Raw genomic sequence first — 18,618 nt, 5'->3', positions numbered from 1 at the left:
TGGGTGTGGAATGCATGCTGTCCAAATTCACTGACAACACCAAATTGTGGGGTGATGTGGGCACGCTGGAATGCAAGGACAGATCCAGCTAGATCTAGACAGATTACAGAAGTAGGCGGATGAGACTAGGATGGATTTCAATGCAGACAATTGCAAGGTGCTGCATCTAGGAAGAAAGAACCAGCAACACACCTATACGCTGGGAAATACCCTTCTTGTCAACATGGTGGCAGAAAGGGATCTTGGAGTCACTGTTGACTCCAGGATGAACATGAGCCAATGCAAGGAAGTAGTCAGTAAGGCTAACCACATTTTGTCGTGCATCCACAGATGCATCACAAGCAAGCCCAGGAAGGTGATCCTTCCCCTTTATGCGGCATTGGTCAGGCCACACTTGGAGTACTGCATCCCGTTCTGGGAGCTGCACTTCAAGAGGGATGTGACTAACATTGAGAGGGTCCAGAGGAGGGCCACTCGCATGGTCAAGGAGCAGCAGGGGAGGCCCTACGAGGCTAAAGAGCCTGAACCTATTCAACCTCCACAAGAGAAGGCTGAGAGGGGATCTGGTGGCCACTTGCAAACTCACCAGGGGGGACCAGTGGCAATTGGGTGAGGCTCTGTTCCCCTGGGCACCACCCAGGGTTATTAGGAATAATGGCCACATATTGTTAGAGAGCAGGTTCAGGCTGGACATCAGGAGACATCACTGTACAGTTAGGGCTGCCAGACTCTGGAATGGGCTCCCAAGGGAGGTGGTGCTCTCTCCTACCTTGGGGCTCTTCAAGAAGAGGCTGGACAGATATTCGGTTGGGGTGATATGACCCTGGCACCTGTTCCCGCCTGGAGCAGGGGGTTGGACCTGATGATCTGTTTAGATCCCTTCCAGCCCTAAGTACTATGATACCATGAAGACACGGGTGTACATGACATGGGTGTTTACTTTGTCCTAAATTGAAGCAGTGTTTTTGAAAACCCTCCAGTTTAATTTAGAGCAAGATAAACCCCCATTTTGTCTACACACACCCATGGAAACTAAGTTCCCAAAATCAGTTACAAAGGATCAGAAGACAGTGTTAAGAAACAAGAATCAAGGCCAAGTTCTTAGTTCATCGTCAAACTATCCATTGGTTTTGCCCCAAGTAGCTTATGGAATGCCCATCTTTTTTCTGCTGGCATCGTCTCCCCATGAATATATTTTTCAGGAACCACAAATGTCAGGTTTAAAGGGGATGCTTGTGACAGAAGGAGACCAGATATCCTCAGCTGCAAGACCAAACTTATTATTGGAGATAATTATAATGTCTACAAAACACAGTAAAAGTAGATTGTGATCTAATGGAAGGGACTTGCTGCTATATTAAGAGGGAAACTATGACTCTGGGAATCACAGTCTGCATCCCAGTTGCTCCTGATTCTCCAGAAATGCACTGAACTGCCCCATTCTAAGTCTGTTCTATGTACAAATGGATTCTCAAAGTGCAGATGGCATTTGGCCACTGGACACATTTCAGTATAGATTAAAAACTCAGAGCAAATGGGCTTTAAGGCAGTCATATCCAGGTCATATCTACAGAATAGATGACTGTATATTAGTAAGAGGAGACTGAGGATGTAGGGGTCATAGCAGGCAAGCAACACAATGTGAGCTCTGCATGACCTAGATTTCTCGAGACATCTCTCAGAGGCAGTGCATTCAAAGGACCTGGTCATCATGGGTGACTTAAACTTCCCAGGCACCTGCTGGGAGAAGCAGGCAGCCAGGTCTGCCCATTCATGGAAGTTTCTAACCTCCTTATAGGACCTTCACCTATCATAGGAGGTATACATTCCCACTAGGGGAAATGCCTTACTAGACTTGGTACTGGCCACAGGGGATGACTTGGTGGGGGATCTGCAGGTGCAAGGTAACCTAGAGGATAGTGACCACCTATTGATAGGGTTCACTATGTGGAGAAAGGTGAGGAAGATAACTAGTAGGGCAGAAGTGCTAGACTTCAGGAAGGCCAACTTCCAACAAGCTCAGGAGATTAGTTAGGGAGGGACTGACTGGTAAAAGCCTTGGAGAGATAGGAGTCCAGGAAGGGTGGGCGTTTCTCAAGGGACTAATCCTGCAGGCACAGAAAAGGACCATCCCAGTACACATAAAAGGGGGCAAAAAAGCAAAGAAACCCTCTTGGTTGAGCAGGGAAATCCAGGAGAGCCTGGAGGGGAAAAAAGAGGCCTACAGGCTGTGGAAGCAGGAGGCTGCCACCAAAGAGAAGTATACCTGCTTGTCTTGAGCTTGCAGGGAAACAGTGAGGACAGCCAAAGCAGAAATGGAGTGTAGACTGGCAGCAAAAGTTAAGGATAACAAAAAGTCATTCCTCAAGTACACATGAAGCAAAAAGAAGGTGTAGGGCCCCTTCAGGATGAACTAGGGCAACTGGTAACAGATAGGATGGCTAAAGCAGAGCTTCTAAATGATTTCTTTGCATCCGTGTTTCTGGACACAAATACATCTCATTGGGACTTTAGGTAAGCCCAATATAGATACCAGCCCACCAACTGGTTGTGCTGACCTAGTAAAGGGACACCTGGAGGGTTTGAATGTATTTAAGCCAACAGGCCCTGATAATCTTCCTCCTAGAGTACTTAGGGAATTAGCTGGAGTCATAGCGGAGTCACTGGCACAACTGTTTGAGCACTCGTGGGGTGGGGGACAGCAAGAAATAGGGGATACAGTGTTTACCAAGGCACCCATCAGGGTAACTAGAAACTAGAAATAATGGCCACAAACTGGAAGAGAGCAAATTCAGATTGGATATCAGGAAAAAAAACTATTTACAGCGAGGGTTGCCAAAATATGGAATAGGCTTCCAAGGAAGGCGGTGCTGCCCTCTTCCTTGGAAGTATTTAAAAGGAGATTGGATAGGCACTTGGATGGGGTCATCTGACCCCAGCACTCATTCCTGCCCAGAGCAGGGCTTTGGACCCGATGATCTAATAGGTCCCTTCCAATCCTAACATCTATGAAACTATGAAACTATGCAATGCTGTGGTATTAAAAAATTCCCTTGTAGGAATCACAAAGAGTGAAGGAAGTGGATTTGACCTTTGTATACAATATTGGTCAGATGGATACTGAAATACTGTGTATAATTCTAATGTCCATATTTAAAATAAAATAAAATAAAATGTTGACATATGAGAAAGACACAAAAATGACTTGATGGCCCAAGAAATAAAGCCTTATCCTAAAAATTTCAAGGATTATAATCATCTCCATTTTGTGTAGTTTATCAGAAATGAAAGCAAGGTCTGACCTGATTATAGTGTGTAAATAGCTCCCTGAGAAGGGAATATAAGGTACTGAAGGACTCTGCTCAAAGAAAACCATGAAAAGAACCAATAGCTGCAAATTACTGTCAGATGGATTCAGATTATAAATAAGTCTTATTTTTTATAAGAGAGGAAGTGTTGGAAACTGTACTTTTTGTATTGTTTTTAGATCATGATAGGATACATTTTTGGGGGGGGGGGAACAACGTTGCATTACTCATACAAAAGATACTGAGCTTAAAATGGGAGAAACTACATGAAATGTAATGTTTCGGAGCACACAGCTGATTTTTGATCCTCTGGCTGAACTGCACTTGTAAGTAAAACTCACTTTTGGATCAAACACTTTTTTTTTTTTGCTATAGGTTTTTGGTTTATAGATTTAGATTCATGGTTGTTTTAGTTCCCCACCAGAAGACCCTATCATCCCATTACCTACTTTTCTCTTTAATTGAATGAAACATTTTGATGAATCTGGTATTAAACTTTGCTATTTTCTATTTTTATTTTATTTTTAAACAAGCTGAACTTAATTTAGTATCAAAACAAAACTTCCCTCCAAAACAAGGGTGAAAAACCAAAGCTTTTTTGGGATACCTTTTATTGGGCCAACTCTATAGTCGGGAGACCTGTTGGAGAAGCTTTTCCACATCAAGTGCCCTTCCTCAGGATGTTAGTCCAATAACTCTCCCAAACATACAGTTGTTTCAATGACAGATGTCACAATAAAACCCTCCCTTCATACTTTTCATGGACCAGCATGGCTACAACACTCCAACCTTACTACATAAAAAAATCAAAGCCAATAATAATTGTTTTATTTTTGTTTTCTCCCCCACTGAAACTGTTTTCTGAAAGTGGCATGAATGCCTGAATAATTTTGATTGATCTAAATCAGCACTTTTCAATGAATAAAGCATTCAGGCAAAAATTTTGCACTGTTCTACATACAGGATAATGAGACTAGATCAGTGTTTCCCAACCTTTTTGATATATCCAGCACGCTTTTTTTCTGGATTAAAACTGTTGGCACACTTCACTCTCTCACCCAAAAAGGGGTGTGTGTGTGTGTATGTACATATATGTGTGTGTATATATGTTTATATGCTTATGTATGTATGTGTATTGTACTTATGCATATACATTAGGGCTGTGCAAAATTTCACTGGCTGTTACGTTTCAACACTATTTCGACTTGTTTCGAGCTTGAAACAGCGAAATCGAAAAGAAACAAAGGGCTTTGAAACATCCTCAAAATGAAACAAGGGCACTTAAAACATTTCAAAAGTTTCAAAATGTTTTGAGTTTCGAAGCAGAAGCTGGGCTTGCTTGCAGGGAAACAGAAAGTAAGGAGAGGGAGGGGGAAGAGGGGGAAAGGACTGCTCTCATATTGACTGTCACTGTTTGGCTGCCTGAGATGCTGCTCATGCTACTGCGCTGCTTACTAAGTTATTACTTGTTGTCATTTAAAGTGGTAGACTGAGCTGGGGCTGTTGGGGAGGAGGAGGCCTCATTAGGGCACGCTATTGCATTGTGTAAAGGCCCCAGTGCCAGTGAGGGTGTGCCTTAAAACACACACACTGTCACACATCACAAATGTTGCGTGTCAGTAGCCTGAGGTGCAGTTTCCCAGAAACTCCTACACTCATCTCTTTGAAACTTGCCAGGCTTTGTGGCCTCAGCAGGGGCTACCATCCCTGCAGTTTTCATCCCCCTGTGCCTTCACACTTAAAAGTGACATGAGTTTTACTTTCAAGACTTTTAGGTGCAGTTTCCCAGGAAACCTGCATCTATCTCCTTGAAACTTAGCTGACTTCATGCCCTCAGAAGGAGCTATCATCTCTTAGGCTTTCATCCAAATCTGCCAAAAAATGATAAAGTTACAGGCAGTTTCATGCTTCTCCACTATAGCCTATATTTGGGGTAGGGGGTTGTCCCCACAACTTACAACATACTCCATTCCCCTGCCAAAGGAAATCAGACCAGTGCTGAGACATACTGTTAAAAAAAACCAACTCCAATAACTCCATAATTTATCTTAATTCTGCAGCACCCTAGCCGAAAATCACTGAGATAGATAGATAGATAGATAGATAGATAGATAGATAGATAGATAGATAGATAGATACTCTCAGCCCACATCTGCCATCCTGCACCTTTCTCAACTTTTTTAGTCTCAAGGCCCTCATCCACAGCTTTTCTGAAGTCAGATCTATCTATCTATCTATCTATCTATCTATCTATCTATCTATCTATCTATCTATCTATCTATCTATCTATCTATCTATCTCTACTTCCTCATATAGGAGATTCTCACAGCATACTTCCATCACTCTTGAAGAAACTAGTGTGCTGCAGCCCACCCTTTGGGAATCACTTCACTAGATCAGTTGTACTCAGCCTTTTGACACCACGGGCCAAATGAGTGGTGTGGGACCAGTCCTTAGGCTGGATAGAGCCTTGCGTGCCAGGATTAGGCCCAGAGGTCTGGCACCCGCTCTACCTTTCTTTGTGTGCTAAGATTATGCCCTGGGAGCCTGGCACTGCCCCCACCCACTCCTGTGAACTGGCTTTGGACCCCAGAGGCCTGGTGCCTCCTCTTCCCAGCCCCCAACACCAGGATTGGACTCTAGGGCATGGTGTCAATCTCACTTCTGCCTGGCTCTGCACACTGGGATCCAGAGTCTGATCCACTGTGCAGGGGATGGGGCTCCTCCCTGGGTCTAGAAATGTGGCCTCAGGGGAGCAGGGCCACTGGCTGGATGGCATGGCACCAGGGGCTAGATCTGGCCTGTGGGCCCAGGGTTGAGCACCCCTGCTCTAGATGGTCTAGTCATCCCCTCTTGCCTTAAAAACTGTGACTGTATTGATTTTTTTATTGTAAATGGCAAGAAAGGAGAGAGGGAGGAAGAAAAGGGGGAAAAAAGGGAAGGCCAAGAAGAAGGAAGGGAAGAAAAGAAACACTTTCCCTACAGGTCTTGAAAGGAAAGTTAAGAAAATTGAATCGCCTCATCCTGGATTGCTAAAAATGTCTGTTGAACATATTGCCAAAGTGTGTGTTGTATTCTTTTGTGATGACACAAAGTGGATGACAACCTACTATGGCTATTCATTCAACTTTTGACTCAACTGATACAGATGTACGTGTTGATTTTAAGGGTTCATACACTGCCGACAATCCACAGGATACCCCTGTAGGAGATTTTCATTTTTCAAGTATTTTCTTTTTCTTTTTAAACCTAAGAAATTGCTTTCTCACATGTGCCTGAACACACATACATGTGTACAAACACAAACTGTGGTGAAACAGCATTATTGAACTTGCAAAGTATTGAACTACTAGGAAAAAAATGAGAAGTAAGGTTTCAGTGCACTTTAATTAGCTGAAAAAGGCATGTGTCCTGTAGGAAAAAAATTGCATATGATCATTTAATTAAAGACCGTATTAAAATGCCCACATACAGGGTGGTCAAATTAAACTTGGACAGGAAAACTTAATTCTAGCATTCCCTAACTTGTTTTGAGTGCTTGACTTTGCAACCTTAATAATGTTCCTTTAATGTAGTTTTTATGTGCAATTTAGATAGAACTAGCTTAAAGAAGCTTTTTGTCTGAAATATTACTGTTACTGAATCTTATTTAGACTGTGTTATTATATTATCATGATTTCATGGCATTTTAATTTATACTGCATTATTGGACTGTTAACTCACTTCCACTACTCAATTAGGCTGGTGATATTGTTTCACTTTTAATATGCTTCTCTTCCTTTTCAATGTATTATAATTATTAGAAGCCTATTTATATTTACCTAATATCAGTTATTCTTTCTCTTAAGCAAGACTCTTCTGAGTGTCACCATGGTATCTGCAGACCTCAGTAGGAAGGATAATTACCTTAATACATTTATATAAATGTGTTTAGATGAATCCCTCCATCTTGTGTTAGAATATGATTTAACTACTGTATGACTTAATAGAAATATATGTACTCTTCCCCCTATAAAATGAGGCAAGAACGGGTTTGTTTGTGTGTGTATATGTGGGTGTATGACATCATTTAATATAAATTATATTTGACCCTGATTCAATCTATTCATTACTTGGATTACATATATTTGAAAATATGGCACGTCTGCTTTCATCCATATTCTATGTGACCTCTAGTGACTCACTGTATACTTAATACATTCATTTTACTCAAAACTGCTACCACTGTTCTTATTACAATGACTGCCACATTCAGCATTATCACAAAGCGATCTATGGAAGATGCAACATTGCTTGTCTTCTCTAGGGGCAAAGCTGGAAAACCTGTGGCCAGGTCAAGGTCACAACTGGTGGTGGAAGGATCTGAGGTGCACGTATCATGTGCTGGTTCATTTTTTTTCCCATTTCCACCAGGAAAAGCAAACAAAAGTCACCATGTTCAGATGCCTTAGGGATTGGGGTATTGTTTGAATTGCAATAGGAAAGAATAACTTAGAGGTATATAATAATGCATGGGCCATACTGGATGGGCTTCTCCCATGCTTCACCATCATTTTGACTGAGGGAACATTGTTCCTGCAGAACAACTCTTCCCATTTTGAAGAAAAGATAGCTGTCTGCTGACTGCTTCCTCTGCCCATAAGTTGGCAGACAGGCTTCAAGTATCCTCTTTTGAAAGCTTGAGAATGCTGCCAAACAGGTGAGGGAAGCCATTTGAAAAGGAGGTGGGTGGGAAGGCATCCATCCCTCTTGACTCAAAGATGAATATATTTCTTCAGCTATGCTACTCTTCTAAGCCTTGCTCCATAATATCAATAAAGGACGTTTTCTTTCCCTTCCGCACTAATCATCCCCGACATGCACCTGGCAATCTTATCTGTGAGAATCTGCCTATAGTACTCTAGGTCAGTCTCAGACAGTTGGAATAAAAGCATATGTGGTGCCTTTGAGCATGGGGAATCTTTAAGACAAAAAGCCACAATGCAGGGCAAAGCCAGTGGATAAGAAAAAATCAGTTCAAGTGGGGCAGAAAACACAGCCCTCAATAAATGTAAAGGAGGCCTAGGCATTTCTTAACAATAGGAAGGAGTTGATGCTCGAAGTGACATGATTCCTCCTCCCTTTTTTATGACATAGATCTCATCAACACTGTAAACTGCGGGGCCAATATCCTCTACCTTGATTTCACTGGAGTGCAAGTGAGGAATATGTGGCTCCCTGTTGATCTGTAGCTGGCTGTGTATGCGGGAGGGGGGCCGAGGGAAAAGTTGTTAATTAAATTTGAAGGCGAGATTCCGCTCTTTGCAGCCGAATTAAAAATAAAATACCAATTGAAGTTTAATTACTGTCTTTGCTTACTTGTGCATTCAAACTTGAAAGATGACTTAACACTTCGTTTTAAGCTCCTGTGGCTCGGAGATGCTGTGGAGTGTGAGCGCGATGTGCCGCACACTCTTATCAAACACCGTAATGCTACCACCGAGACAGGGACACGGCGGAGACCGTAAACAGCAAGTGAAATGCCCCAGCCAAACTGACACGTGAAGTAAGTTAACATGTGACCGTGCAGATGGAAGAATGGGCTGCTCCAGGAAATCACTAACTCCCATTGGCTTCAATAGCAGTAATGATTGCTCATTAAACTGTAGCAGTTATTCATTACTGGTTTAACTGTGAGATAACTGCTCAAGTTCTGCAGTGGGAGAAAAGACCCAGGGAGTCTAATTAGGACTTGGTATGTGTAAGGAAACTTAAATAGATAGTCACAGTAGCTTCTTCTACCCCTTATGTCTATGAAATGGGGTATCTTATATAACAAAGGGTTGAAAGGATGGAGTTCGGTAAAGCTTGCAGATACTCCCGGGCCCAATTCACAGCATCCTTTCATTGCTAAATATACAGCCCACAGAAGCTTGTGCTACCTATAGCTATCTGTCTAATACTGTTAGTCTATAAGGTGCAAATCTATTTTGCCTTCTCCTTGACTTCAGAATAACATGGCTAGCTACATCAACTTGCTGCTAGCTCAGTAGCTGCCACTGCCCAGAGTACAAAAGCTGCTTGCTATGCCTCTGGATTGCAGCCCAAAACTTCTTTCTGACCCTTTTTGAAAATCCTACCCTTCTTACATCACTCAATTAAAGGTTTCAAAAGTTTCCTTTGCTCTTTTTTGTCATCTTTAGATGTTTTCCCTCTGGTTCAGCAATTTACAGGAAACTCAGGTGGGCTCCATGGCCTATAGCTGTAGCAAATTAAACTAATAACTTTTGCATTAAAAAGAAATGTCCACAGTGGAGGATTATTTATTTTTTTTCTTTTTACCAACTGTTAATACATCTTTAGTTAATCACTGTGCTATAAAGTTATTCCCTTGATGCAAGAAGTAAGCTGAAGCAACCGTGCACTCTTGTCCTTTTCCTTCAAAGCCTATACACCTATTTGCAATACTAAATCATTAGGGCTTCTGTTTGTCCAAAAGACTGAGACTTGAGACTTTTTTCCCATCCTCTTATGTCTTCTTAGTAGACTAGAAATACACAGACAGAGAATATCTCTGCTGAACGGTTTCTGCTTGTAAATATTGTTGAGCCGGCTCTTTATTTGTGCTCTCTATTTACTTTTGCTTCTTCTTTTGGCTGATCCTAAACATTTTGCCTATAAGCTGACCTGTGTCAGCAGCCCCCGTGCACCTAAAAGGAGTCCTGCTGGGTTCAAAGAGACAAAGTGACAAAAGACAACACCGTCTAATGGCCAGGCAACCAGAGATGGACTCAAAACACATGACTTTCTCTACCAAATGGATGCTGACCTAGTCTGTAAGTTCAGGAAAGTCACTTCAAGTCTTTGTTGCTTGCTTTCCCAATCTACTCTTTACGTTATAGGATCTTGGGATATGGGATAACTTTAACGACGTGCATGTTCAATGCTGAGCTAGTTCAGCTGAAGCTTCTACATACTATCTACACACTAGCTATTACAAAGGAGTAGGATAAATGTTGCAATATATAATCAAAGTGGACTTTTTGTCCTGATATATAACACACAACAATTTTTATCTGTTTGGTAAAATAAATATATGATCTTGAGATACACATATTCATTCGAGTGCATCAGCCTAATTGTCATATTCTGTTTCTGTCTTTCACCAAAGGGTTAATGTTTAGAGCTGGAAAGATAATACAAAGGAAAACTATTATGCAGAGTAAGCTTAACGATACCCAATTTAAAACTGTAGCAATTGTTTTTGGTCAGTTTCGTGCAATCTGCAAGGTAATTTTTTTCAATTTATTTGGAATTAGTCAAGTGCACTGTTGAAAAGGCAGAGTGAATTGATGTTAAATAGTTTTTGGAAGATGTAATTGTCTGATGATTTGTAAATAGCCAAGCTTATCAAAAAAGTAATTTAAATGTTATGCTGACAATTTTGTTCAGTTTGGTGTACTCTGTAAACTTGTGAATCCAATTTTTAGCCCTCATTAGCATCAGAAATCTCTTTGCACTGCTAAATGATTTAAGGTATTTTGTGTGTATACCCAGTGTATCTGGCTCGGAACTTTTACTAATCCTTCACTTCGCCCACTGTAGTTATACTTAAAATCCAAATTGTGCTTGTTTTTCAACACCTAGAATGAGCTAGATGCTCCAATACCATTGCAATAAGAGTGCTGTGAGAAGAGAAGAGAAGAGAAGAGAAGAGAAGAGAAGAGAAGAGAAGAGAAGAGAAGAGAAGAGAAGAGGTGGGGAATCAAGTGGACTGGAGTGGTATCTTTTTGGCTTAAAATGTCTGTTTATCATATTGCCAGTCATTCCAAAATCATGAGTTAGGCCCCAAAGTAATGAGATTGCCTTAAGACTAATGGGCTCTTAAAATAGTTCTTTCTGTTTGCTTTTAATGATTGAACTTTTGGAGCCTGTATGTGCTCCCTTTCCTCTTGAATATGAGGGAACTCGAACTAGAAGTTGTTTTTAATGAAAGATGAATTGTTCACGTGATCACATGACTCCAAAAGTAAAGCTCCATCTATTACAAGGCTAATGGATCGGTAACACAATGCTTACACGATCAGTGCTGGTTATATTCTTGTTCCAAGCAACAACAGTCTCAAGGATGCTCATGCAAAATTGTCCTCTTATTCTTATCCTTCTTCCATTTTCCTACTGTACTAGTTTGGTCTCCATGGAATATTTTGCAGTGCTTTGTTTTGGGTGTCTCAGGTTTTCAGGCTCCCATCACTTTTCTTGGTTAGTGTTTCACTACCCTAGAAAATCACCCTGAGACCTGTGCATTTTTTATTATATTTTTAGTTTTGTATCTAAAACACCTTTTTTGTTGTTTTTGTTATTTTGGGGGAGAGAAAAAAAAAAAACAGCCCTAAAGAAGTTTTGATTTTTGTGGGCTCTAACTTTGTGTTATTTTTTTTTTTTTAATGGAAGAAATAATTTAATTAAAAATAAATATTTTCTTTGGCATTCTTTCCCCACAGGAACTGAAGGAACTTGGGCCCAACCCCAATTCTACCTCCAGGCAGTATGGAGTACCAACTCAGCTAAATTTAGTTGTCTTGGTAGCATGTAAGTTGACAGAAAATGCCTATTGTTTGGGCTGCTTTCCAAGGGAACAAGAGGGACAGCTTCTAGGCCTCTCCTTCAGCCAAAGGAGGCTGGACCCTTCATCACCCACTGCCCAGGAAAATGCTCTAACCACAGGCCACGGGCCAAGTGTGGCCAAGAACACCCCTCCTTTCTACCTACTGAAGCTCTGCCTCTGGATAGCCAAGGCAGGGAGATATGTGAAGCTAGATGAATAGCGACCTGCAGAAAATGTGGATCAGTGGGACGGACTGTACTCTGGAAAGAGTAAGGTTGCACTTGATTCTGGTCCCTGTGAGAGCTCATGTAAATTGGAGAGTGAGTGAACAAGATGGAGCTTGGACTATAATCAATCAGCGTATGCTTGGTTTATCAAGAAAGAGGGATATGAGGTGCTTTGGTTGTGATGCGTATAAGTTTTGACAGAGGAAGACAGTACTGTTTACTGAAGGCTCTTTAATTTAGCAGAGAAAGGCCTAACAAGAAATAACAGCTGTGAGTTTGAGAAATTCAGATGAGAAACAAGGCACATATTCTTGTCAGTGAGGGAGATTAATCATTGGAACAAAGTACCTAAGCCAAGTGGTCAATTTGCCATCTCATGATGTCTTCAAATCAATACTGGATGCCTTTATGGAAGATAGACTTTAGTCAAAACACATTGGGCATGCAACAGGGGTACTTGTTGAAATGTGTTACACACGACAATAAACGATCTACTCATGGGTGGATCTAGAATTTGGAAAAGGGAAGTGCAAATGGCCAGGTGCATCACCACATATGATACAATGCATATTTTTTCTCCATTTAAACATGAACTAGAAGCTTTACTAATATGCTAAGGGCCTAGGGCTGGGTTATTCTGTTTTAGATGGAAGCAAAAATAAATCTAACTTCATTGGAATGAGTTAAAAACAATGCAAGGCTGTGAAATAGGAGTTTCATTACCAGGAGCAGCTAACGGACAGCAGAATTGCAGAACAGAGGATATCTTGACTGGTGGAACATCAAGACCGTTAAAAAGAGGAGAGGACAGTTAACACGTGTGGAATGAAGAGTTTAGAAGGGATCAGGTAGGTATCCAAGTTTCCTTTGCTTTATGCTGTACATGCATTCCTGGAAAATGGCACATAACTTGAATTTGTATAAAGGGACCCACTTTACAATGTAACAAATAGGGGTATATTCCAAGACTTTGACTGTACTGACCCTCAGACCCATTTCTACCACTTTTACAAGACAATTTTGGTACTCACCAACAGCAGACAGTACACACAAGGACAGAGGGCCCCTCATCAGCTACTGCGAGGTTCAAAATCTCCAGTTTCGTCTCCAGTGTTAGTGAAGGTCTCTTGCGCTTCACTGATGGACCAGGCAGAGGGGAAGGAGATAAGCTAGCAGGACGCTACAGAAACACGTCGCAGACAACAAGCGAGGAGCGTAGACACACACAGGAGACTTGTATTTTGTTGCGCGTCACTCCCACAATGCACCGCACAAAGCAGCCGACTGCGGGCTTCCACCACACCAATTGCATAAGAGTGAATTTACCTTGCATATAATACATTTTTGGTATAAAAAAGGTCATCTCATAAGAGTGAATTCACACATACAGAACCTGCAGAAAGCAAGGGAAACCTGTAATGACCCATGAAGTGAAATGAATCCCTCGGCACTGCCTGACTAGGAATGCTGCTGCCACTGCCAGACTGTCGGTTTTACACCTGGTGTGAACCAAGGCTATCAAAGAGGAGTGCCAGCGCACCACTGCACCCCTCTGGATCTGCCCCTGGATCCAATGGCCCTTTTTGGGCCTAAAATTTATAAATCTTTTCCCGTCTTCATCTACTCCGTGACTACTAGATCTGACGGGAAAGTAGAACGACATAGTGCCTTTCTACTCCTGTGTTCCTGCAGCCAAGGTCTGGGCAGCAAATATTTCTGTACAAGGCAATTTCTTATTGCCTCTTACTGAAGCTTAGGCTTTTACTCCAATTCACAATCTATTCCTTTGAATTTCAATTCTATATAAACGTACAATTATTCTGAGCACAGGGCATGAGACTCACTCCAGCACATGGTTTTTCCACTAAATATCACAACTTCAGACAGAGCTGGGAATACAAACTAGCTTGGTTAGTTTAACTTTTCAGCAGTATATTTCAATTAGCGCTGCCTATATCTTCTCCTCTCCTCCTCCTCTCCTTCTTATTTTTTTTGGCCAGAATATAAGTGCAGCAAGGAGGAAACCACATGAACCACAGGTATACTGCAGGCATCACTGCTCTGCTGTTATGTTCTATTGCATTGAAGAAAATGAATCTTTTTGAACAGGTGAATTTTCCAACAGAAATGGACCAAACAGACTCAGTTCATTGAATAGAAAATGTAATGGTGATCTAAACCTATTACCTTCAATGGAGTCTGTGACATTTTCTTCAAGCATATTGATCTGCCAGAGAGAGAGAGGTGGGGGACTGAGGGAGAAAGGGAACTTTATTTTTTTACTCACCGTGTTGCGTCAGTCATTGTAATGCTAGTCACAACGTATAAAAGACTCCCAGAATCAACAGGGCTAGCCTTTTTTTCTAGAAGCTGTTATAACTGATTTTACAGGGAGGTATTAAGAAGCTGCTTAAAATCAATTCTGGAGATATCTTGAAATTGCTAAGAATTAATCTAGATTTGCCCCAACATTTTCCCTTGCACCAAGCCAAACCTATTAAAACGAGCATACCTACAGGTCATCCAGTGGTCCATTCTTTCTTTACAATTAGCTATATTTTTCTGCTATTTAACTGCATTCCTGCCCCCTCCCCATCCCACCCATGCATATCTCTTTCTACTAGGCTGTTGACAGACACTGAGCTAATTTCATATCTTATTTAACTTAATTTGGATTGGCATCATGTCTTTTATGGAGGGGTGGGGGGAAGAGAGAGAAAACAACATCAGCCCATTTCTTGTATATTTTGTAAGGGTTTTTGTGGTTGTTTTTGTTGTAGACTCACGTCTCCAGAGATTAGTAAAGCTGCAGAGAATTCTGCCTCATTACAGAATTACCACTTGTGCAGCTGTAGTTAAGGTTATGTCAGTGTTTCCATTATAATATAATCGAATCCCTCTCTTTTCTGCAGAATAAAATTTCTGCTTATTTGAAAACTTTTACATTGAATGTAACTGAACTTAGGTTTTGTTCCTACACTTCTGGGTAATAGAGATGCAATCTTAGCTTCATATAGATTCATTTTGGAATATGCCACATATATTTTTGTATTTAGAGAACATTGGTAAGCCTTGCAAAGTAATACTTTGACAGCAACATTACCAGTATAGATGGAAGACACATTAAAATCCCTTGGCAACTTCACCGTGCTAGTAAAGTTTTTTTATTATTAACATAATATTGAGTCTATTTATTTTGGCATTATCTTAATTTGATCTATTTTCTACCTTGTTCATGGTATATGTGTATTTTTTTTTCTTTGTGCTGCTGCATTAAACTAGTACAAGTTGTTGTAATCTGAATTTTATAATCTTGCCTATTACTTACAAACAATCTGCCACTGCAGTTGTTTCTAGGTGTTTTTATAAACTAATTTAACATCTGTTTGTACTATATAACTGTATCAACCTGCAAATGGCCAACCGAACATAGCATTGTTAAGAATTACCATGCAGATGAATGGAGATACATTAGTAATTGGAAAATCCACTCCATATTTCATGGTAACTTGGTAAATAAGCTGTGTTATCTGGACTATTTTATTTTGTATAGGGCTTTTGTATTGAATAGTTTCCCTAAGATATTTTAGTGACTAAAGTGCTTTTTAAAAGAAAATAAATAAGTTAACTCATAGTCAAATTGCATTAAATAATTCCAAATCATTCTTTATCCATAATGTTATGCTAAGATCCGGAGACACGTATATGGTATGTTGTAAAGAGAACAACTTTAAGAGGAAGCTGAAAATCTATTCTCAATCATTAGCAAGATTTAATTAAGATATAAAGCCAATAGTCTTGTGTGGGTATTATGGAGATCAGGATTTAGCTCCAAAGTATAGCCCCCAAGCCATCAGTGTATGTGCAACAAAAACCATCCTCAATTGGATTTGTTTACTTACCTTGATATATTTAATAGGAAAAATATTGTCTAGTGTTGTACAGTTCCTTCAGGGCCCCACTGTACTATGGTCTGTTTAAGTATTTCCCAAAGCTGTTTCAGCTACACTTGTTAAGCATTATGGGCAAAATCTGGATTGGTCCCTTAGGTACCTCCACTTGGGTACTGCAATGTGTACAATTAAATGCCTGCCCCTGGGAAGAGTGGTTCCAAGAAACAAGGTTAGGTAGTTAGGTTTCCTGTGGAGTCAATGCAGAGGTTTAGCACCTTCAAAAGATAATTTAAAGCTCAACATGGAGATGCATGGAGTTAAACATAGGGGAGTACCTGCCTATCCTCTCTGGAGCTTAGGAACTAAGAGAAGGATACACAGCAGGTTCCCCTATCTATTCAGGATCTAGAGCCTGAAGTCTTCTTCTAAGGGCAAATGTTTAACTGACATCCTTGTAATGACACTAATTATGGTATCTGCACCCACTTCTTGCACAGTAAGCTACTGGTTAGTGCCAGAAGGGTGACGCATGGGTTTCAGGCCCTCCTCATGCTGACTCGAAATATCAGAGGAGTGCCCTAAGTCAGTGGTTTTCAACTTGTGGTCCATGGACCCCTGAAGGTCCATGGACTATGTCCAAAGGGTCCACAAAAAATTAGTATAATCAATCAAAAGTATGTAAACACCCAGACCTACCATTCAAAGGGGTCTGCACCTCCATTTGACATTTGCAAAGGGGTCTGCACCTCCATTCAACATTTTTTAGGGATCTGCAAATGAAATAATAAGTTGAAAACCACTGCCCTAATCAACAGGCTATAGCTTTCTGTTGAAACCATGCTCTAGAAAGCCAAGAAGGGAGTGTACGGAGATCAAGCAAAAGGGAACTTGGTTCTTTAACTCAATGATAAGGGTATTGTGTTCAGAGGGGTGAGTTGTAGGTTCCAGTCCCTGCTTGTTAAGATTATTTCAGTGACTGCCTAAGGTTAAATGCATATAAAATCCTGGAAGCAAGAACCAAACTGAGGATACTGTTCTACAGCAGCTTCACTCTTATTGCTTCCCATGGGCACGCCTACGTATGCAGTTGCATGCACCTAAGTTTAATGCACCTTTGTTGAAGGCTTATTAAGGAATTTTAGGTGTGCATTTACATGTAGACATGCTAATGCACATTAAGGCACATGAAACTTAGGCTGGCATAGCTAAGCTACCTTAGCCCACTTGTAGCCACATTAATGCATATTAAGCACCTACATGAACTAATTCACTTAGCTATGCCAGCCTAAATATGGTTCTTGCTTTAAGCAGGTATCAAATTTAGGTGGGGTTAACCTAAAATCACCATTTTTAAGGCTCAGGGGTGCACACATGTGGACACATGCCCTTAATGCACCTTAAAAATGGTGATTTTAGGCTTATCCCACATAAAAGGGCCACATGTAGGCATGCCCCACGATACCTAGATTAAAGCTATCATGGATGTGTCTGCCTGTGCTATGTAGCAATGCCTCCTTATATTCAGCATCTGTGTACATCTGTACCCTTCCTTCTATTCTGTGTGCAAGAGCAGCAAGTCCCAGCTGATCTACCTAATCAAGTCACTTATTCATGACACATTGTGTGTTCATCTACTGTGATAAAATATAACTGTAAAATGAACTATATAGCTCATAGGCCAGTCCTGGTGAATAAAGTTTCTAGTCATCATTTTAAGTGTATTATTGAGGTAATTCATAGGATCCTCAGTCATGGAGCTGGGCCAAACTATGTTAAACCATGATTGTATTTTTTTAGGACCACCATCACATAGTATTTGTATTTGAGAAAAGACAATGGAAAAATTGACCACAGGACACATAATGGAGTAACAAAACATTGCCCAACTGAGAGTCGTCAATGACAATTAGAAAAGACCCCCCTCCCCCTTCAAAAATGGAAAAACCCCACCCCACAAAACAGAACTGCTTTTCATCCAATAATGTAGTTTTGTCAAATTTGCAATACTTTCTTGAAACATCAATTTGGATTAACTTTTATTTAGTCATATATTCGGTACTAATTAGGCCTCATGTAGAGTATGATGTGTAATTTTGGGCACTACATTTAAAAAAAAATAAATAAAACCATGGAGAAGTTAAAGAGGATCCACAGACAGGCTGCCAAAAGAATAAAGGGCTTGGAAGGCAATCAAAAAAAGGAGAAATTGCAGGAAATTGTGGAATACATGCTTAAGAGGGGAATTACAGCAGTCTTCAGCTATCTGAAGGGCTGCCATCTGAAGAGGACACCTTTTCGCTCTTGCTGCGGAGAGCAGAATGAGGACCAAAGACTTGAAGTTGCAACTAAGGAGGATTAGACTGTATATCAGGAAAAACCGTCCTTACTATTAGAACAGACTGCCTAGAGAAGTTGTGGTATCCCCATCATTGGAGGTGTTCAAGCCTCTGCCAGCTGATTGGGATGCCCAGCCAGTGAAGCACATAAGAACAAAGGTTGACCAGTGCTTCTAGTCTTTGGAGCACATAGAAGTCTTGTAGGCATCCAGTGTGCTTTGGGGTCTGGAAGCCCTGGCCACATGTTCGATTAAATGCATGATGGGA

Source organism: Alligator mississippiensis, chromosome 3 (genome assembly GCF_030867095.1).
Source record: "Alligator mississippiensis isolate rAllMis1 chromosome 3, rAllMis1, whole genome shotgun sequence".
Classification (NCBI taxonomy): domain Eukaryota; kingdom Metazoa; phylum Chordata; order Crocodylia; family Alligatoridae; genus Alligator; species Alligator mississippiensis.
This window is presented reverse-complemented; position numbering follows the sequence as displayed.